This window comes from Anser anser, assembly GCF_964211835.1.
Source record: "Anser anser genome assembly, contig: HAP1_SCAFFOLD_229, whole genome shotgun sequence".
NCBI lineage: Eukaryota > Metazoa > Chordata > Aves > Anseriformes > Anatidae > Anser > Anser anser.
Genome location: NW_028153873.1, coordinates 40001 through 62828, shown reverse-complemented (window position 1 = coordinate 62828; position 22828 = coordinate 40001). Strand labels below are relative to the sequence as shown.

Below are 22828 nucleotides of genomic sequence, written 5' to 3'. Positions count from 1 at the left end.
CTTAAGCCCTCAGATTGAAGGACCATAGGTCCTGGTTGGTACACAGATCATTAACAATGGTTAGCTCTGGAATATATGCAAGTAAAAAAAAAAAATGTTTTAACCTAATCCAGAATGGTGTGCAGATGTGATTCAAACTACGTGGTCCAAAGCTAGTGCTCTGACACAATTCAGCAATATCTTTCCTGTCTTCACTGATCAACCTAATAATCCCCAGTCATGATCCCCAGCCAGATTATGCTATCTAAATAACTTAGAAACTATGAAAAACTGGCACCACTGGGGATGCCAGTCGTGCCAGTGCAATCTCTGGACTCACTGCACTGCATCCGCAGTGGTGCCAGTGCACTCTGCAGACTCACTGCAGTACATCCCCGGTGGTGCCAGTGCACTCTCTGGACTCACTGCACTGCATCCCCAGTGGTGCCAGTGCACTCCCTGGACTCACTGCAGTGCATCCCCAGTGGTGCCAGTGCAGTCTCTGGACTCACTGCACTGCATCACCAGTGGTGCCAGTGCACTGCCTGCACTCACTGCACTGCATCCTCAGTGGTGCCAGTGCACTCTCTGGACTCACTGCACTGCATCTTCAGTGGTGCCAGTGCAGTCTCTGGAGTCACTGCAGTACATCCCCGGTGGTTCCAGTGCACTCTCTGGACTCACTGCACTGCATCCCCAGTGGTGCCAGTGCACTCTCTGGACTCACTGCACTGCATCCCCAGTGGTGCCAGTGCACTCTCTGGACTCACTGCACTGCATCCCCAGTGGTGCCAGTGCACTCTGTGGACTCACTGCACTGCATCCCAAGTAGTGCCAGTGCACTCTCTGGACTCACTGCACTGCATCCCCAGTGGTGCCAGTGCACTCTCTGGAGTCACTGCAGTGCATCCCCAATGGTGCCAGTGCACTCTCTGGACTCACTGCAGTGCATCCTCAGTGGTGCCAGTGCACTCTCTGGACTCACTGCACTGCATCCCCATGGTGCCAGTGCACTCTCTGGACTCACTGCACTACATACCCAAGGTGCCAGTTCACTCTCTGGACTCACTGCACTGCATCCCCAGTGGTGCCAGCGCACTCTCTGGACTCACTGCACTGCATCCCCAGTGGTGCCAGTCCAGAGAGTGCACTGTCACCGCTGGGGATTCACTGCAGTGAGTGCAGAGAGGGCACTGGCACCACTGGGAATGCAGTGCAGTGACTCCAGAGGGTGCGCTGGCACCACTGGGGACTGTTTTGCAAAGAAAAGCGTTTTATTGTTGCTATTCACAGCTTCCATTATTCACAGGTTTTTGAATGCTAACATTGCTCAGGAAAAGATCTGATATTTGTAGGGGTACCGTCATTCCTAGTTATTTGTTTTTACATTGTCCTTGCATTTATTACCATATAATTTCAAGTCTAAGTTTGTGGTTTAAGTTATAATAAGGAAAAAAGCAGTAGTTGAGGTAATCAGGTTAAAGATTATAGATGGAGAGGAACTTGGCGTTAGATACTAAAAACAGGATGGCAGTTAGCCTTGCCTTAGAAAAATTAAAATGGTTGACTAAACTTTTTTTCCCAAAACGTTGTGTTGACCAGCCAATTTGAATTTGGCGGTATTAAAGCTGTCTGCAATAAGTTTTTCTGTTTTGGATTGTAGCTAGTTCCTCTAGGTGCTCCCGCAGAATAGTATTTTTACTATACCTATATATACTTTATATATTTACTATACCTATATATACCTAATGCCTTTCTTAGAAACAAACAAAATCTCTTTTTAAATATAACTTTCTTGCAGTTGTTAATGATGGAATTGCTCCGCCACAAAGGATTCTTTTTCCACCGGAGACGATATGTATGGATTGGCAAGAAACACAAAGTGTTGGAGTTGGCCTGTACAATCTTGGCAACACACGTTTTCTTAATGCTACTCTACAGTGTTTGACCTACACCCCCCCACTTGCCAATTACATGCTTTCTCTTGAGCACAGCCAGTCATGTGAGTACTTTCTAACAGTATTTTAAATCTGTTGGATAGCTCTGAAGGTGAAAGAACAGCAGTGATTCTGTGAGACAAAGTTACTTGCCTGATTTTACCTGTGGAAGCTGGCTTTGAGCATTGTATTAGCAGTGGGCTCAGAATAGCATATGGAGTGCGTTTAATGCACCATGTGTGTTTTTTGTTTGTTTTTTTAAAAGGATCTTTTCTTGCTTCATGGGAATAATGAAGTGCATTGGACAGGAATGCATTTAATGAACATTTGGCATTTGGGCTATTTGGGCTTCCTGCTGCTAGAAAGGCAATAAAATTTAGGATGTTGGCATCATAGGTCTTTAGTCTTCACAGCCTAGGTTCCATAATGCACTACAATAAATGGTCTGTTCGTTGTTGAACCAATTAAAAAAAACAGAAGCAAACAAAAACAAAACCTAGAAAGCAATATGAGCTGTTATGAACATGACTAGATTTTTTTGTGGGACTGTATTAAAATCTAGACTGATTTTGTTCTAAATAAAATGTTGTACTATAAACTAAATGTTGTACTAAACGTGTATGCTTTTTAGGCTGGTATCTTTGTATCGATACCTAGAAATTTAACTGTTTTCTTCCTGTATATAGAAATTGTTTCAGTTAAGAATCCTGTTGAAAAAAGGAGGGCAGAAGTACTATTACATACATTACTTTAGTTTTTCCTTTCTCCCAAAGGACTCGTAGCTCTGTATCATGAAGCTCACCTGACAGCACTGTGCTGAAAATAACCCACATTCTCTTAATGCTGTATCATCAATGTCAAATATTCTTTCCTCATATATTTTGCAGCCTGTGGAGTTCACATTCCTGTCAGCCTTCACAAACGTGACTTTGCAGTAGTCTTTTAGATTTCTCATCACAAAATGCACTTGAACACAAGCTTAATGGATATTTTTATTCTATAAAGTTGTGTGAAATGAAATGTTACGAGACTGTTGGGACAAGGAGAGTGGATACTGTATCTATAGTTTAAATGTTACTTATATGTTTGTTTGTAGTTATGTCTGTTTCGCTAGACTGGGATGCTTTCTTCTTTCACTCTTCAGGTCGTGAACAAGATTTTTGCATGATGTGCACGATGGAGACTCACATTAACCAGGCCCTGCGTTGCACTGTTGATGCCATCGAGCCTATGCGTGTTATCAATAACCTCAGTCGTAAGTGGCTTCAGATGTGTTTCTTTTTCAGTATCTTGTAATCTTCAAATAATTATTTGATGTGTATAAATGGTTTTAACACTATAAAGAAGAGAGATTTTAGAAATACGAGAATTATTTCATTTTTAAATGAGGTAAATACTATCATCTTCTTATTTAGCAATAGGACAACATTTCCGTTTTGGCAGTCAAGAAGACGCACACGAGTTCTTGCGCTATACTGTCGATGCTATGCAGGAAGCGTGCTTGAATGGAAGCACCAAGTCAGCATAAACAAATTCACTTTTATACGTTCTCTAGCACCTTGTAGTCCTTTATTTACTATCAAAACTGAAAGTCTACGTCATCCTTGGTTTTCATAAAACTCTTTGAAGAGTTAACTGTGTGCCTTAAATCTTCTGAGGTCTGATTATAATTTATTTCCAGATTGGACAGATCTTCTCAAGCTACCACCATCATTCATCAAATATTTGGAGGATTTCTAAGATCAAGAGGTACTTTAAAAAATATTCCTGTCCTTAGAACTGATCTGTGTCTTTTGTCGGTAGTAAAGCAGTCTGCAGTTTGTCTAAAGTAGTATCTATCGACAACTTGAATTTGGACAGTTAGTCTCCTCCACGTATTGTTAAGCATTTATATTTTGCTTCCACTGAAGTGCTTGAATTGCAAAGCAGTTTCGGATACGTATGAGGCATTTCTTGATATCACTTTGGATATAAAGGTAGGATGTTTTGTAAATATAATTCATGATGTTTAAGTACATGTATAACTTTCTAAATTAAACTTGTTTAACTTAAAAAACCAAACCACATACAATGTTAAAATATAAGAGCTTGGTGGTGGTTAGAAAGTGGATTGGACTTTGTCCTTCTGTGGAACCCCTGTAAATAGTCTCCGCATAAGGAGACAGCTCCACGTAAGGACACAGTTCAAGAGCTGTGCAAGACGCTGCTTAGTGAGCCAGCACAGGCTGCTAACATTAATTACCACAGAGCCAGCTCACATTCTCAACTCACAGGAACCTGCTGCTGCCTTCCACTCCAAATCATTCTCCATAGCTCCTTGCTTCAGCTCACCACTACTACAAAATGAAGCAACAACAACAACAACAACAACAACAACAAAGCTGCGTCTCCTTATTTCTAAATGAAGTTAAAAGATAACTTATGCTCTAAGTCATGCAATACATAAAACTAATATCTAGTATTAAGACATAATTAGTAATAATCTTACTCGCTACATTTGTAGCAATTCTCTCCATCCAGCTCTTCAGGTTTCACAAATAGTTCTAGAGCTCTGGTAACAGATGAAACCGCCTAGAGGAGCGAGAGAGAAGAGCGTAAAGTCACTGTAAATTCAAAATTCCAGAGATGCACTAGGAGTTTATAAGAGAATCTGACTAATACATACGTAAGCGATCTACTATGAGCACTGTGAAGAAGGAGGCAGGAAGAGCATGCTCAGCGTTTACCTTACCTGGAAGTCATTTTACTTTGAAACAAATCATTTTCCAGTAACGCAGACAGCATCTATAGTGTGCTTTGTCATCAATACTGGGAACAAATCCAGCAGTCTAACAATTAGATGTATATTGAGGTAGAACAACAAAGAAGTATGCAAAGAAGAAATGCTGTTCTGAATAATAGCCAAAATATTCATAGCCACTGTATTTGTTCTCCCCACATAGCTGAAAAAACAACACTTGAAACATATTTTTCAAAACATATTTTAATATCCAGCAGACTGTTCAGTCATCAAGCATTTAAAGACTGTTTTAAATAATCTCTAGATTAATCTAAAAGGAATCCCATAAACTGCAGCCGCTTACCTTTAATATACTCGCTGGATGCGATGGAGCTGTATTTCTTGCTTTCACCTGCACTGGAAGGCTTCCCTTCCTTGTGAGGTTGTTTACTGCCCTCACTTCTGCATTGCTCTCATAAAGAGCCATCTGGAGGATGGCATTCTTCCTTCTTCTCCCGGGTTTTCTTCTGGAAACGAGGACCTAAGTATTCCAAGAAGCCTTTCACTTTCCTGATGTTTCTCCTTTTTCTTCTTTTTGTTACGCTTGCGATTGGCATTGTCAAAGTGGAGCGCAGAGAAATACAAATCATAAAGTCTGAAAGAAACATGCAAGTTAAAAAGAGAAAAAAAGATGTGGCACTTGTTGCATATAGGAAACTTTATTTATTTTACCCCAGGGGATGATTTGCCGCATGTCAGCGATTTTGTGGTACTTTGTGCACATGTAACTTCCTTTAGATGCAGCAAACTTAAGCCCTCAGATTGAAGGACCATAGGTCCTGGTTGGTACACAGATCATTAACAATGGTTAGCTCTGGAATATATGCAAGTAAAAAAAAAAAATGTTTTAACCTAATCCAGAATGGTGTGCAGATGTGATTCAAACTACGTGGTCCAAAGCTAGTGCTCTGACACAATTCAGCAATATCTTTCCTGTCTTCACTGATCAACCTAATAATCCCCAGTCATGATCCCCAGCCAGATTATGCTATCTAAATAACTTAGAAACTATGAAAAACTGGCACCACTGGGGATGCCAGTCGTGCCAGTGCAATCTCTGGACTCACTGCACTGCATCCGCAGTGGTGCCAGTGCACTCTGCAGACTCACTGCAGTACATCCCCGGTGGTGCCAGTGCACTCTCTGGACTCACTGCACTGCATCCCCAGTGGTGCCAGTGCACTCCCTGGACTCACTGCAGTGCATCCCCAGTGGTGCCAGTGCAGTCTCTGGACTCACTGCACTGCATCACCAGTGGTGCCAGTGCACTGCCTGCACTCACTGCACTGCATCCTCAGTGGTGCCAGTGCACTCTCTGGACTCACTGCACTGCATCTTCAGTGGTGCCAGTGCAGTCTCTGGAGTCACTGCAGTACATCCCCGGTGGTTCCAGTGCACTCTCTGGACTCACTGCACTGCATCCCCAGTGGTGCCAGTGCACTCTCTGGACTCACTGCACTGCATCCCCAGTGGTGCCAGTGCACTCTCTGGACTCACTGCACTGCATCCCCAGTGGTGCCAGTGCACTCTCTGGATTCACTGCAGTGCATCCGAAGTGGTGCCAGTGCACTCTCTGGAGTCACTGCAGTGCATCCCCAGTGGTGCCAGTGCACTCTCTGGACTCACTGCAGTGCATTCCGAGTGGTGCCAGTGCACTCTCTGGACTCACTGCAGTGCATCCTCAGTGGTGCCAGTGCACTCTCTGGACTCACTGCACTGCATCCCCAGTGGTGCCAGTGCACTCTCTGGACTCACTGCTCTGCATCCCCAGTGGTGCCAGTGCACTCTCTGGACTCACTGCAGTACATCCCCAGTGGTGCCAGTGCACTCTCTGGACTCACTGCACTGCATCCCCAGTGGTGCCAGTGCACTCTCTGGACTCACTGCACTGCATCCCCAGTGGTGCCAGTGCACTCTCTGGACTCACTGCACTGCATCCCCAGTGGTGACAGTGCACTCTGTGGACTCACTGCTTCTGCTTCTTCTTCTTCTGCTTCTTCTTCTGCTTCTTCTTCTGCTTCTTCTTCTGCTTCTTCTTCTGCTTCTTCTGCTTCTTCTTCTGCTGCTTCTTCTGCTTCTTCTTCTGCTTCTGCTTCTTCTGCTTCTGCTTCTTCTTCTTCTGCTTCTTCTTCTTCTGCTTCTTCTTCTTCTTCTGCTTCTTCTTCTTCTTCTGCTTCTTCTTCTTCTTCTGCTTCTTCTTCTTCTGCTTCTTCTTCTTCTTCTGCTTCTTCTTCTTCTTCTTCTGCTTCTGCTTCTTCTTCTGCTGCTGCTTCTTCTTCTTCTGCTTCTTCTTCTTCTTCTGCTTCTTCTTCTTCTTCTGCTTCTGCTTCTTCTTCTGCTTCTGCTTCTTCTTCTGCTTCTGCTTCTTCTGCTTCTTCTGCTTCTGCTTCTGCTTCTTCTGCTTCTGCTTCTTCTGCTTCTGCTTCTTCTGCTGCTTCTTCTGCTTCTTCTTCTTCTTCTGCTTCTTCTGCTTCTGCTTCTTCTGCTTCTTCTGCTTCTGCTTCTTCTGCTTCTGCTTCTTCTGCTTCTTCTTCTTCTGCTTCTGCTTCTGCTTCTGCTTCTTCTTCTTCTTCTTCTTCTGCTTCTTCTTCTGCTTCTTCTTCTGCTTCTTCTTCTGCTTCTTCTTCTTCTTCTTCTTCTTCTGCTTCTTCTTCTTCTTCTGCTTCTTCTGCTTCTTCTTCTTCTGCTTCTTCTTCTTCTGCTTCTTCTTCTTCTTCCATTTTGGGGATTCCCCCCCCCCTTCCAATCCCCCCACAATTTTGGGGTCCCCCACCATCTTTTTTAGGCCTGCCACCCTAATATTAAGGTTCTTTCCCCCAATGTTGGGGTTCTCACCACATTTTTGAGGTTCCATCCCTTAATTTGGGGCTTCACTCCCCGACATCTGGGGCTTTAACCCCAATTTTGAGGGTCCCCCCGAATTTTGGGGATTCCTCCCCAGTTCTTGGGGGGTCCACATTCAATTCTGGAATTTCACGCTTCCATTTTAAGTGTTCTTCCCCCCAATTTGGGGGTTCACCCACCCAATCTTGGGGGTTCCTCCCCTAATTTGGGGGGACCTGACCACTTTTGGGGGTCCCCCCCAATTTTAGAGTCCCCCACCCTCCTTTTTTCGGGTTTCCCCCAATATTAATAGTTCTTCTGCCCAATTTTGGGGGACCCCACAACTTTGAGGTTCCTTCCCCTAACTTGGGGCTTCAACCCTTCAATTTTGGGGGTCTCCCACCCTCTTAATTTGGCCTTCCGCCCTAATATTAGGCCTAACCCCTAACCCTACGGCACCCACGCATCTAACCCTAACCCCCACCCCAAAAAACTCTAGAAACCCTAACCCTAAAAACCCTTTCAGCCCTAACCCAATAAAATTTACCACACTAAAGCCCTGAAGACCTACGCCTAAAACCCCTAACCCTAAAAATTAAGACCCTCTAAACCCTAACCCAAAAAATTAAGACTCTCAAGGCCCTAACCCTGGAGCCCCTAACCTTAAAAACAAACAAAAATTGAGACCTTAAACCCCTAACCCTAAATACCTTACCATAAATAAAACCCTATGACCCTAACCCCTAAAAACCCTATCTACACTAAAACCCCAAAAAACTTTAAAACCTTAACACACTAACCCCCAGACCCTAACCCTTTAACTCCAACCCTAACAACCTTAAAATCCTAACCCTAAACCCTGGAAACCCTAACCCTGAAACCCAACCCTAGTGCCTTAGCCCTGAAACCTTAAAACCCTAACACCTTGTTAAAAACACTCTGTAACTAATAACATAGGCTCAGGCAAGGATCTCAGTGAGGTAGCATTTTTATTCACGAGTGCAATGGCAGGTGTCCCACAAGCCACGTACTAGTTTATACAGTTTAACACAGTTTATATAAATTTTTTTTTTCCCTCTCGGTGACCAGGACCCTCCCCAGTTTCCCAATTGACCGGGTAATCCAGGTTCACAATCTATCTGGTTCTTCACAGAAAATACACAGCTGCTGGCCTGTTACAAGTCAATTTTCTTTTTTTCTTGACTGTTTTCCTCTTTGAGGTGGTAATGTTTCTTACACCGTGATTTCCACCCAATTGCTCTAAGGATTCTGGTTGTCTGCATTTTACAAGGTTGTCTGTGAAGCTTTCTTATCACTGCAAGCATATCTCAGTACCACCTTCCTTCCCTCTAAACGATGTAACTCTGTGCAAAAACATTTTTATTCCCACAACCTTGATCCCCTTACCCTAAAATCCTTATTCCCTTTAACCCTAACAACTCTAACCACAACCCTAACCCTTCATATCAACCCCCCAACGCTAATGACACTGACTAATGATCCAAACCCCAAACTGCCCCTAACCCCAGGCAACTGACAAAGAAACTGACACATAGCTGAAAACTACAAAAAAGGCAAAACCCTGGATACACACCCCAAATCACAAACACGTGACCAAAATGCTACAGAAAAGCCCCAGACGCAGGCCCCAAGCACTACAGCTAGGCCCCAGAAGCTCAAGACACATCCCAAAGCCAAAATGCAAGCCCCAAACGCTACAGAAAAGCCCCCAAACACCAGACGCAGGCTGCAGAAGTCTACAAGCAGGCCCCAACCACACCCGGATGCAGACCCCAACTGTCCACAAGCAGCTCCCAACCCCCCCCCATGAACTGGACCCCACCCCACCCAGATGCAGGCCCCAGCCCCAGCCCCCACGCCCCAGACTCTGGCCCCAAAGGTGTACAACCAGCTCCCAAATGTCCCCCTCAAAGGGAGGCTCCAAAGCCCGCCAGAAGACCCTAGAGTGTACAAGCAGCTCCCAACCCCCCCAGCACAGGCCCCAACCCCCCCCAGACACAGGCCCCAAAGGTGTCCAAGCAACTCCCCACCCTCCCCAGAGGCACACCCCAAAGGTGTACAAACAGCCCCAACCCCCCAAGACCCAGACCCCTACAGTGTACAAGCAGCTCCCACCCCCCCCCGCAAGGCAGGCCCTAACAGTGTACAAGCAGCTCCCACCCCCCCCCAGACGCAGGCCCCACCAAAGGTGTACAAGCAGGCCCCTACAGTATACAAGCAGCTCACAACCACCCCCCCCAGAGGCAGGCCCCAACCCCCTCCAGATGCAAGCCCCAAAGGTGTACAAGCAGCTCCCAACCCCCTCCAGATGCAGATCCCTACATTGTACAAGCAGCTCCCAACACCTGCCCCCAAACGCAAGCCCATACTGTGTACAAGCAGCTCCCAACCCCCACAGATACAGATCCCTACATTGTAGGAGCAGCTTCCAACCCCCCCAGATGCAGGCCCTGACCCCCCCCCCCCCAGCCACAGTCCCCAAAGGTGTACAAGCAACTCCCAACCCCCCCCCCCAGATGCAAGCCCCAAAGGTGTACAAGCAGCTCCACACCCCCCCAAGACACTGGCCCCAAAAGCCTAAATATATGCCAAGAAAGTATTAATGCAAGTGCCAAATGCTACAGACAGGCCCAAAAGCACAGGCCCCAGATGCTCGAGGCCGAGATGTAACTTGGCTTTCTGAATTACTGGAAAGCGGCTTTCATTCTCAGCGAGGTGTGCGCAGGCTAGACAGGATGGGGCTTCAGGCACCTCTTCACCTGTGGAAACACGCTGCCATCAGGCACTGCCATGCCAGACAAGCTTTTTCTGTTAAAACACCCTTCTCAGATGCCCTGTGGCATTCTAGTGACCTGCTTAGCTCCGATTCTAAAGACTAACGTCACAGCCCACCTTGCCTGTGGCACCTGATGAACAGAAGAGAAAGCAACCATACCGTTTGGAAACCGTCACTGCACGTGCTGCTCCTTGATGCTCTGTAACCTCTTCTCAAATCCTCAGCCACTTCTGTGTAGAGCCTGCCATGACACCTGAAAAGCAAAATGGATACCCTTCGCAGTCACCTTGCGCAACTTGGCCATTCCGCTCCAACCCCACTCACGACCAGCCTGCCCTTCTCGTGCTGCTCTTCAGAGTGCAGCTTGGCCCCTCTGAGTCTGTGCAAGGCACCTGCGAAAGAAAAAGAAAAGCATAGGCCGCGGCAGCATCCAAAGCCACAGCACAGCTAGGACAGGTACTCTCATCTGCTCCCTTACTCTGCCAACTCACCTGCCCTCGAGGCAGATGCTTCCATCTGCTCTCTTAAGCTCTTATATTTTAACATTGTATGTGGTTTGGTTTTTTAAGTTAAACAAGTTTAATTTAGAAAGTTATACATGTACTTAAACATCATGAATTATATATATTATGCAAGTAAATATTATTCAAATAGCATAAGCATGCGTGAGACATTAAAACGAGTTTGTTTTGGGGGCGAAAAAGAAGATGCTTTCAAACACTTGTCTCTGCTTGTTTTTAAGGTGTAAAAAGATGGTTCCTGCATCCAAGAGATTTACCATACACCGTTCTTCCAACGTTCTCACAATATCACTGAAAAGAATTTGCAGATTTCACAGGTGGAAAGATCAACAAGGTATATTTACCGCTGTAATGCAACTTTGTCATCATGTAATGGGACATCCCCCAATGCTGAAAGTTGTTAATATTTTCAGACAATAATTGTATCACAGTATCACGGTATCACAGATTTCTAGGTTGGAAGAGACCTCAAGATCATCGAGTCCAACCTCCGACCTAACACTAAGTACTCCACTAAACCATATCGCTAAGCTCTACATCTAAACGTCTTTTAAAGACCTCCAGGGATGGTGACTCCACCACCTCCCTGGGCAGCCCATTCCAATGCTTAATAGCCCTTTCGGTAAAGAAGTACTTCCTAACATCCAACCTAAAACTCCCCTGTCGCAACTTTCGCCCATTCCATTGTAGACCAACGACTGTGGCTTATTCTTTCTCTTAATATCAGTAAAGTTCCTGCTTGACAAGAAGCATATACTTTCCTCTGAGAAGGCTAATTCTTCAGAAAACAGTTCTCTGCAACTTCTAGTATTAAACGTTGCTTATGGGAAGACTTATTTTTAGTGAATCAAGAGATATATTCATATAATTCCAGTCTCTGTTTTTTGGAAGTGTTTTTCTCTGCCTAGTCCACGAAGTACTCTGATATAATTTTTCTATCTTCTTGGTCTCTCTTTAGGAGGTAAAATATCCTGAGTATTTGGACCTCCGAGACTACATGTCTCAATCAAGTGGAGAACCACTCATCTACGCCTTATATGAGGTGCTGGTGCATCATGGTATCAACTGTCACTCAGGACACTATGTATGCTACATGAAGGTAGAAGTCAACATCATTTCTAACAGGGTAAAGGTTGTGCTGGCAAACCAGTTAAAGTGTTACTAGTAGTACTGTTTCTAGGAAAAAAGACTTTCTGAAATAATCCCAAACTTGAAAATGGGATCTTGTATAAAATCTTAAGCTGTGATTGATTCTGCTTAAGAGAGGCCACACGTGTACCTACTGACAAGCTAGGTGATAAGTGTTTTTGTACACTTATAAGTGGTCATTTTGTAAAGAGACTGCTGGAAAATCTGAACAGTGCTGCTGCAGAACTCTGAATGGGGGGATAGCAACTGTCTTAACTGATCTGGAATCTTGAGTTTACTTTTCAGTGGACAGGAGGAGAGTCTCTCAAGGCAAACAGAGAGAGAAATAACACCCGATACTCATGTCAACATAAATTTATGCTCAGAGTGTAGGTGTAGGAACAGCATCGGTATGTATATGGAACATCGGGAGAGGAAACTAGATCGGTATTTACAGCTTTTCTACTTCCTTGTCAGGGAGACGTTATCTCCAAATTAGAAATTGATGTATTTTGAATAAGAGGTGGTGGATCGGATTTATTCTTACTAGTGTTAATATTTGCTCTTGCAGAGTACCTAATATCTGATAATGCATCAATCAATCGTCAAAAATAAACTTAAAAATGTGTAAGGCTTATCTCGTTGGTCGATACAAAGACCAAGGTCTTTTCTCCTTTCTCTTTCAAGTCTAAGTTTGTGGTTTGTCCTGGTTCCAGTTAGGACAGAGTTAAGTAGCTCATAGTAGCTGGTAGGGTGCTATGTTTTGGATTAGGATGAGAAGAGCGCTGATAACATGCTGATGTTTTAATTGTTGCAGAGCAGTGTTTACACCAGGCCAAGGACTTTTCGGCTTCTTGCTCTGTCCTGCCAGCGAGCAGGCTGGGGGTGCAGCAGGAGCTGGGAGGGGACAGACCCAGGACAGCTGACCCAAACTGGCCAAAGGGGTATTCCATACCATCTGACGTCATGCTAAACAATATATAGGGGTGGCTGGCCGGGGTGGGGGGGCCGGCTGCTCGGGAATAGGCTGGGCATCGGTCAGCGGGTGGTGAGCAATTGCATTGTGCATCACTTGTTTTCTTACACATTATTATTGTTAATACTATTACCATTATCACTATTATTATTATTATTGTTATTATTATTTTCCTGTCTTAATAAACCGTCTTTATCTCAACTCACAGGCTTCACTTTCCCGTTTCTCTCCCCCCATCCCAGAGAGGGAGGGGGGAGGGTGAGCGAACGGCTGTGTGGTGTTTAGCTGCCAGCCGGGTTAAACCACAACAGTCTTTTTGGCGCCCAACGTGGGGCCCGAAGGGTTGAGATATCGACAAATCTGACCAGAGTGTGTTAAACTAAAATTGGTATAAGTATTGGACCTGCTTAATAGTTGCTAGTCACGATGTTGATTGCCTTAATCTCCAGTCTGCTGTACCTGTATTCCAAATTGAGTTTTATGGTGCGTTACTTTCTGTATGTGCTCCCTGTTGCACTGTTTATCCTTTCCGGGCCCTGGTTTAAGATTGTTATGGTACTGTGCGGTGTAACAATGGCTTATGAAATGATGAAATATCTGGTCACGACTTTAACCTGGTATTTGTACTCAGCACTGACGTCGACTCTATACTTTGGAACCCATATCTCGGAAACTATTAGCAATTACACCTATTGCCTGTTTTCGTTAGGGAGCCAATCTGTGAAGGGGACAGGGGAAGACATGTTTCCCTACCTGTTCACTCTCCCTTTCTCCTTCACCACCACCCTCTTATCCCCCGAGTTAGTTACGGTGGTTCTCCGAGATGTTGAATATCCTTGGGATACTCAGACCAGCCTGCTCTTGTTGTTATGTCTCCTGAATGCGCTTCAGATTTTGTGGAGGGTTAAACAACTACTTAGGAATCTCATCCGGAGATCTGTCTTGAGGCGGGATAGTTGCGAGTGGCAGGGAGTGTGGGAGGATATGGGCAGGTTTCTAGAGCAGTGGTCACCTCCAGTGTTTTGGACATTCACCCCTGAACAACTGCAAAATCCTAAAAAGCTGGCAGAATGCTTGAAAAAAAGGTGTCATGACTCTGGCAGTTCCAAAGTGACACAAATCACTGTAGCGTGCTGGGGTCTGGCTTGTGCCTATCGAGCTGCAATTGATGTTATTAGCAACCTAGCTCCAGCTCCTGCAGCCGCTCCAGCTGCAGCTCCTGCAGCCGCTCCAGTTCCAGCTCCTGCAGCCGCTCCAGCTCCAACTCCTGCAGCCGCTCCAGCTCCTGCAGCCGCTCCAGTTCCAGCTCCTGCAGCTACTCCAGCTCCAGCTCCTGCAGCCGTTCCAGTTCCAGCTCCTGCAGCCGCTCCAGCTCCTGCAGCCGCTCCAGCTCCAGCTCCTGCAGCTACTCCAGCTCCAGCTCCTGCAGCCGCTCCAGCTCCTGCAGCTGCTCCAGCTCCAGCTCCTGCAGCCGTTCCGGCTCCTGCAGCTGCCCCAGCTCCTGCAGCTGCTCCCACTCCTGTGGCTGGGTCAGAGAAACGAGCTGTAGCAGTGCAAGTTGACCCCGCAGAGGGTATCCCAACCCCTGTGGCAGACCCTGTGTCTGGGTCAGAGAAACGAGCTGTAGCAGTGCAAGTTGACCCCGCAGAGTGTATTCCAAGCCCTGTGGCAGACCCTGTGTCTGGGTCAGAGAAACGAGCTGTAGCAGTGCAAGTTGACCCCGCAGAGGGTATTCCAACCCCTGTGGCAGACCCTGTGGCTGGGTCAGAGAAACGAGCTGTAGCAGTGCAAGTTGCCCCTGTAGACAAGGTGAAAAAATGGTATAGAGGCTCAGGTCGTTTAAAACGCAGACAGTCTTCTGCTAAGTCTGGGCGAAGTGAAGACGAGGCTGGGCCATCAAAGGTGCAGGAGACTGAAGATGAGGATGAGGATGGCGAAAAATCAACAGTAACTACCCGGACTCCATACCAGCCATCAAAGGTGCAGGAGACTGAAGATGAGGATGAGGATGTCGGAAAATCAACAGTAATTACCCGGACTCTATACCAGCGTGAGCTACGAGATGTGCGAAAAGATTTTGGTCGCTGTATAGGCGAGCAGCTTGTCACCTGGCTGCTCCGGTGCTGGGACACGGGAGCCAATTATGTGGAATTGGAGGGCAAGGAAGCCAGGCGGCTGGGATCCCTTGCTAGGGACGCATGCATTGACAAAGCAATTGGAGATGGAGCACAATCTCGCAGCCTCTGGAGGCGTCTCCTGTCAGCTGTGAAGGAAAGGTATCTCTTCAAGGAAGAACTTGTATGTTTACCAAGCAAATGGACCACCATGGAGAAGGGAATTCAGTACCTGAGGGAATTGGCCGTACGGGAAGTAATTTATAAGGACCTAGATGACGCACAAACATCCACAGATCCAGATGCAGTCCAGTGTACACCACCCATGTGGCGGAAGTTTGTACGGAGTGCCCCATCATCATATGCCAACTCATTGGCAATACTAGCCTGGAAAACGGAGGAGAATCCCACAGTGAATGAAGTGACTAAAATACTCCGGCAGTACGAAGGAAATCTCTCCTCTTCCCTAAAGGCCTGTGTCTCAGCTGTGGAGAAACTCTCTGAAGAGGTCCACCAACTTAAAGAGAATTTATCTTCCCCTCCACCTGAACGAACCAGTGTCCACCAGCTAAAAGAGAATGCTTTAGAGAAACTTTCTGAAAAGATCCACCAACTTGAAGAAAGATTATCTTCCCCTTCACCTGAACGAACCAGTGTCCACCAGCTAAAAGAGAATGCTTTGGAGAAACTTTCTGAAAAGATCCACCAACTCGAAGAAAGATTATCTTCCCCTTCACCTGAACGAACCAGTGTCCACCAGCTAAAAGAGAATGCTTTGGAGAAACTTTCTGAAAAGATCCACCAACTTGAAGAAAGATTATCTTCCCCTTCACCTGAACGAACTAGTGTCCACCAGCTAAAAGAGAATACCTTGGAGAAACTTTCTGAAGAGATCCACCAACTTAAAGAGAGTTTATTTTCCTCCCCACCTGTACAAACCAGTGTCTCAGCTATTAGGGGTAAACGTTCATCTATGCAAGGAAGACAATATGGTGGGCACACACACCGCGCCACCCTGTGGTTTTACCTACGTGACCATGGAGAGGACATGAGAAAATGGGATGGAAAATCTACTGCGACCCTAGAGGCACGGGTACGTGAATTGCAAAGGAAAACAATTGGGAAAAAGGAGTTCTCTGAAAGGTTTGCTGCTCCAACTTCCAGCAGGCAGTCCTTTAAACACAGAAATGAAGATTCTGACCAGGACTAGAGGGGCCCTGCCTCCAGCCAGGGGGAGGAAAGGGACAATCGAGTTTATTGGACTGTGTGGATTCGATGGCCTGGCACGTCAGACGCACAGAAGTATAAGGCTTTGGTAGACACCGGTGCACAATGTACTCTAATGCCATCAAGCTATAAAGGGCCAGAGCCCATCTGTATTTATGGTGTGACGGGGGGATCCCAGCAGTTAACTGTATTGGAGGCTGAAGTGAGTCTAACCGGTAATGAGTGGCAAAAGCACCGTATTGTGACTGGCCCAGATGCTCCGTGCATCCTTGGCATAGACTATCTTAGAAGAGGATATTTCAAGGACCCAAAAGGGTTCCGCTGGGCTTTTGGCATAGCTGCTTTGGAGACAGAGGACATTAAACAGTTGTCTACCTTGCCTGGTCTCTCAGAGGACCCTTCTGTTGTGGGGTTGCTGAGGGTTGAAGAACAGCAAGTGCCGATCGCTACCACAACTGTGCACCGGCGGCAATATCGCACCAACCGAGACTCCCTGAGTCCCATCCATAAGCTAATTCGTCAACTGGAGAGCCAAGGAGTGATCAGCAAGACTCATTCACCTTTTAATAGTCCCATATGGCCAGTGCGAAAGTCTAATGGTGAGTGGAGACTAACAGTGGACTATCGTGGCCTGAACGAAGTCACGCCACCACTGAGTGCTGCAGTGCCGGACATGCTAGAACTCCAGTATGAACTGGAATCAAAGGCAGCCAAGTGGTATGCCACAATTGATATCGCTAATGCATTTTTCTCCATCCCTCTAGCAGCACAGTGCAGGCCACAGTTTGCTTTCACTTGGAGGGGAGTCCAATATACTTGGAATCGGCTGCCCCAGGGGTGGAAACACAGCCCTACCATTTGCCATGGACTGATCCAGTCTGCGCTGGAGCAGGGGGAAGCTCCTGAACACCTGCAGTACATCGATGACATCATTGTGTGGGGTGACACTGCAGAAGAAGTTTTCGAGAAAGGGAAGAAAATAGTCCAAATCCTTCTGAAGGCCGGTTTTGCCATAAAACAGAATAAAGTTAAAGGACCTGCACGAGAGATCCAGTTTTTAGGAATAAAATGGCAAGATGGACGCCGTCAAATCCCAATGGATGTGATCAACAAAATAACAGCTATGTCTCCACCAACTAGCAAAAAAGAAACACAAACTTTCCTAGGTGTCGTGGGGTTTTGGAGAATGCATATTCCAAATTACAGTCTGATTGTAAACCCGCTCTACCAAGTAACCCGTAAGAAGAATGCTTTTGAATGGGGCCCTGAGCAACGACAAGCCTTTGAACAAATTAAGCAGGAAATAGTTCATGCAGTAGCCCTCGGGCCAGTCCGAACAGGACCAGATGTAAAGAATGTGCTCTACACCGCAGCCGGAGAGAATGGTCCCACCTGGAGCCTCTGGCAGAAAGAACCTGGGGAAACTCGAGGTCGACCCCTGGGGTTTTGGAGTCGGGGATACAGAGGATCTGAAGCCCGCTATACTCCAACTGAAAAGGAGATATTGGCAGCATATGAAGGAGTTCGATCTGCTTCGGAAGTGGTCGGTACTGAAGCGCAGCTCCTCCTGGCACCCCGACTGCCGGTACTAGGCTGGATGTTCAAAGGAAGGGTCCCCTCTACGCATCATGCAACTGATGCTACATGGAGCAAGTGGGTTGCACTGATTACTCAGCGGGCTCGAATAGGAAACCCCAGTCGCCCAGGAATCTTGGAGGTGATTATGGACTGGCCAGAAGGCAAATACTTTGGGATATCACCAGAGGAGGAGGTGGTTCGTGCTGAAGAAGCCCCCCTGTACAACAAGCTACCGGAAAATGAGAAGAAATATGCCTTGTTCACTGACGGGTCCTGTCGTATTGTGGGAAAGCATCGGAGATGGAAAGCTGCTGTATGGAGTCCTACACGACGAGTTGCAGAAGCTGCTGAGGGAGAAGGTGAATCGAGTCAGTTTGCAGAAGTAAAAGCCATTCAGCTGGCTTTAGATATTGCTGAACGAGAAAAGTGGCCAGTTCTCTATCTCTATACTGATTCATGGATGGTAGCAAATGCCCTGTGGGGGTGGTTACAGCAATGGAAGCAGAACAACTGGCAGCGCAGGGGCAAGCCCATCTGGGCTGCGGCATTGTGGCAAGATATTGCTGCCCGGGTAGAGAAACTGGTTGTAAAGGTACGCCATGTAGATGCTCATGTGCCCAAGAATCGGGCTACTGAAGAACACCAAAACAACCAGCAGGTGGATCAGGCTGCTAAGATTGAAGTGGCTCAGGTGGACCTGGACTGGCAACATAAAGGTGAATTATTTATAGCCCGATGGGCCCATGACACCTCAGGCCATCAAGGTAGAGATGCAACCTACAGATGGGCTCGTGATCGAGGGGTGGACCTGACCATGGACACTATAGCACAGGTTATTCATGACTGTGAAACATGTGCTGCAATCAAGCAAGCCAAACGGTCAAAACCTCTTTGGTATGGAGGACGATGGCTGAAATATAAATATGGAGAGGCCTGGCAGATTGATTACATCACACTCCCTCAAACCCGCAACGGCAAGCGCCACGTACTTACAATGGTGGAAGCAACCACCGGATGGCTGGAAACATATCCTGTGCCCCATGCCACCGCCCGGAACACTATCCTGGGCCTTGAAAAGCAAGTCTTATGGCGACATGGCACCCCAGAGAGAATTGAGTCAGACAACGGGACTCATTTCCGAAACAACCTTATAGACACTTGGGCCAAAGAACATGGTATTGAGTGGGTGTATCACATCCCCTATCATGCACCAGCCTCTGGAAAAGTTGAACGATACAATGGACTGTTGAAGACTACACTGAAAGCAATGGGTGCTGGGACATTCAAAAATTGGGATACACATTTGGCAAAGGCCACCTGGTTAGTCAATACCAGGGGGTCTGCCAACCGAGCTGGACCTGCCCAATCAAACCTGTTACGCACTGTAGAAGGGGATAAAGTTCCTGTAGTGCACGTAAGAAACATGCTGGGTAAAACAGTCTGGGCTACTCCTGCCTCAGGAAAAGGCAAACCTATTCGTGGAATTGCTTTTGCTCAGGGACCTGGATGCACTTGGTGGGTAATGCAAAAGAATGGGGAGGTCCGGTGTGTACCTCAAGGGGATTTGATACTGGGTGAGAATAGCCCATGAGTTGAATTGTAGTATGTTAATTATTATATAATAATGTATGTCATCACTACCATGATTGCTATATATCATAGATGAAAATGGTGATTAATTAGAATGTATTGGACAGAGTGTAACCTGAGCATGACATAAATGGTATGGAATAAGGGGTGGATATCTGTCCTGGTTCCAGTTAGGACAGAGTTAAGTAGCTCATAGTAGCTGGTAGGGTGCTATGTTTTGGATTAGGATGAGAAGAGCGCTGATAACATGCTGATGTTTTAATTGTTGCAGAGCAGTGTTTACACCAGGCCAAGGACTTTTCGGCTTCTTGCTCTGTCCTGCCAGCGAGCAGGCTGGGGGTGCAGCAGGAGCTGGGAGGGGACAGACCCAGGACAGCTGACCCAAACTGGCCAAAGGGGTATTCCATACCATCTGACGTCATGCTAAACAATATATAGGGGTGGCTGGCCGGGGTGGGGGGGCCGGCTGCTCGGGAATAGGCTGGGCATCGGTCAGCGGGTGGTGAGCAATTGCATTGTGCATCACTTGTTTTCTTACACATTATTATTGTTAATACTATTACCATTATCACTATTATTATTATTATTGTTATTATTATTTTCCTGTCTTAATAAACCGTCTTTATCTCAACTCACAGGCTTCACTTTCCCGTTTCTCTCCCCCCATCCCAGAGAGGGAGGGGGGAGGGTGAGCGAACGGCTGTGTGGTGTTTAGCTGCCAGCCGGGTTAAACCACAACAAGCTTTTCTACTTCCTTGTCAGGGAGACGTTATCTCCAAATTAGAAATTGATGTATTTTGAATAAGAGGTGGTGGATCGGATTTATTCTTACTAGTGTTAATATTTGCTCTTGCAGAGTACCTAATATCTGATAATGCATCAATCAATCGTCAAAAATAAACTTAAAAATGTGTAAGGCTTATCTCGTTGGTCGATACAAAGACCAAGGTCTTTTCTCCTTTCTCTTTCAAGTCTAAGTTTGTGGTTTAAGTTATAATAAGGAAAAAAGCAGTAGTTGAGGTAATCAGGTTAAAGATTATAGATGGAGAGGAACTTGGCGTTAGATACTAAAAACAGGATGGCAGTTAGCCTTGCCTTAGAAAAATTAAAATGGTTGACTAAACTTTTTTTTCCCAAAACGTTGTGCTGACCAGCCAATTTGAATTTGGCGGTATTAAAGCTGTCTGCAATAAGTTTTTCTGTTTTGGATTGTAGCTAGTTCCTCTAGGTGCTCCCGCAGAATAGTATTTTTACTATACCTATATATACTTTATATATTTACTATACCTATATATACCTAATGCCTTTCTTAGAAACAAACAAACAAAATCTCTTTTTAAATATAACTTTCTTGCAGTTGTTACTGATGGACTTGCTCCGCCACAAAGGATTCTTTTTCCACCTGAGAAGATACGTATGGATTGGCAAGAAACACAAAGTGTTGGAGTTGGCCTGTACAATCTTGGCAACACACGCTTTCTTAATGCTACTCTACAGTGTTTGACCTACACCCCCCCACTTGCCAATTACATGCTTTCTCTTGAGCACAGCCAGTCATGTGAGTACTTTCTAACAGTATTTTAAATCTGTTGGATAGCTCTGAAGGTGAAAGAACAGCAGTGATTCTGTGAGACAAAGTTACTTGCCTGATTTTACCTGTAGAAGCTGGCTTTGAGCATTGTATTAGCAGTGGGCTCAGAATAGCATATGGAGTGCGTTTAATGCACCATGTGGTTTTTTTGTTTGTTTGTTTGTTTGTTTTTTTAAAAGGATCTTTTCTTGCTTCATGGGAATAATGAAGTGCATTGGACAGTAATGCATTTAATGAACATTTGGCATTTGGGCTATTTGGGCTTCCTGCTGCTAGAAAGGCAATAAAATTTAGGATGTTGGCATCATAGGTCTTTAGTCTTCACAGCCTAGGTTCCATAATGCACTACAATAAATGGTCTGTTCGTTGTTGAACCAATTAAAAAAAAAAAGAAGCAAACAAAAACAAAACCTAGAAAGCAATATGAGCTGTTATGAACATGACTAGATTTTTTTGTGGGACTGTATTAAAATCTAGACTGATTTTGTTCTAAATAAAATGTTGTACTATAAACTAAATGTTGTACTAAACGTGTATGCTTTTTAGGCTGGTATCTTTGTATCGATACCTAGAAATTTAACTGTTTTCTTCCTGTATATAGAAATTGTTTCAGTTAAGAATCCTGTTGAAAAAAGGAGGGCAGAAGTACTATTACATACATTACTTTAGTTTTTCCTTTCTCCCAAAGGACTCGTAGCTCTGTATCATGAAGCTCACCTGACAGCACTGTGCTGAAAATAACCCACATTCTCTTAATGCTGTATCATCAATGTCAAATATTCTTTCCTCATATATTTTGCAGCCTGTGGAGTTCACATTCCTGTCAGCCTTCACAAACGTGACTTTGCAGTAGTCTTTTAGATTTCTCATCACAAAATGCACTTGAACACAAGCTTAATGGATATTTTTATTCTATAAAGTTGTGTGAAATGAAATGTTACGAGACTGTTGGGACAAGGAGAGTGGATATTGTATCTATAGTTTAAATGTTACTTATATGTTTGTTTGTAGTTATGTCTGTTTCGCTAGACTGGGATGCTTTCTTCTTTCACTCTTCAGGTCGTGAACAAGATTTTTGCATGATGTGCACGATGGAGACTCACATTAACCAGGCCCTGCGTTGCACTGTTGATGCCATCGAGCCTACGCGTGTTATCAATAACCTCAGTCGTAAGTGGCTTCAGATGTGTTTCTTTTTCAGTATCTTGTAATCTTCAAATAATTATTTGATGTGTATAAATGGTTTTAACACTGTAAAGAAGAGAGATTTTAGAAATACGAGAATTATTTCATTTTTAAATGAGGTAAATACTATCATCTTCTTATTTAGGAATAGGACAACATTTCCATTTTGGCAGTCAAGAAGACGCACACGAGTTCTTGCGCTATACTGTCGATGCTATGCAGGAAGCGTGCTTGAATGGAAGCACCAAGTCAGCATAAACAAATTCACTTTTATACGTTCTCTAGCACCTTGTAGTCCTTTATTTACTATCAAAACTGAAAGTCTACGTCATCCTTGGTTTTCATAAAACTCTTTGAAGAGTTAACTGTGTGCCTTAAATCTTCTGAGGTCTGATTATAATTTATTTCCAGATTGGACAGATCTTCTCAAGCTACCACCATCATTCATCAAATATTTGGAGGATTTCTAAGATCAAGAGGTACTTTAAAAAATATTCCTGTCCTTAGAACTGATCTGTGTCTTTTGTCGGTAGTAAAGCAGTCTGCAGTTTGTCTAAAGTAGTATCTATCGACAACTTGAATTTGGACAGTTAGTCTCCTCCA

The 22828-nt window shown here is 45.3% G+C and overlaps 2 long non-coding RNA genes across 3 annotated transcripts in view; one reads left to right on the top strand and one right to left on the bottom strand.

Annotated features, from left to right (window-relative positions):
* Window positions 1-3132: 3132 nt before the first annotated feature.
* Window positions 3133-22828, top strand: part of LOC310891241 — a 20084-nt gene continuing 388 nt past the window's right edge. The window contains exons 1-6 of one of the 2 annotated variants that reach the window (XR_014577493.1): window positions 3133-3171; window positions 3598-3665; window positions 11058-11170; window positions 11795-11935; window positions 20807-21007; window positions 22100-22828. The exon at window positions 22100-22828 is cut by the window's right edge and continues 388 nt beyond it. This is a non-coding gene — a long non-coding RNA (uncharacterized lncRNA). Of the gene's footprint in view, window positions 3172-3245; window positions 3666-11057; window positions 11171-11794; window positions 11936-12270; window positions 12658-20806; window positions 21008-22099 lie in introns of those variants that run through there. The other variant, XR_014577494.1, reaches the window with a different exon arrangement.
* Window positions 7285-10794, bottom strand: LOC310891240. Its single transcript, XR_014577492.1, has 3 exons — window positions 10475-10794; window positions 10211-10298; window positions 7285-8795 (listed from the first exon to the last, which is right to left on the bottom strand). It is a non-coding gene; the product is annotated as an uncharacterized lncRNA (long non-coding RNA).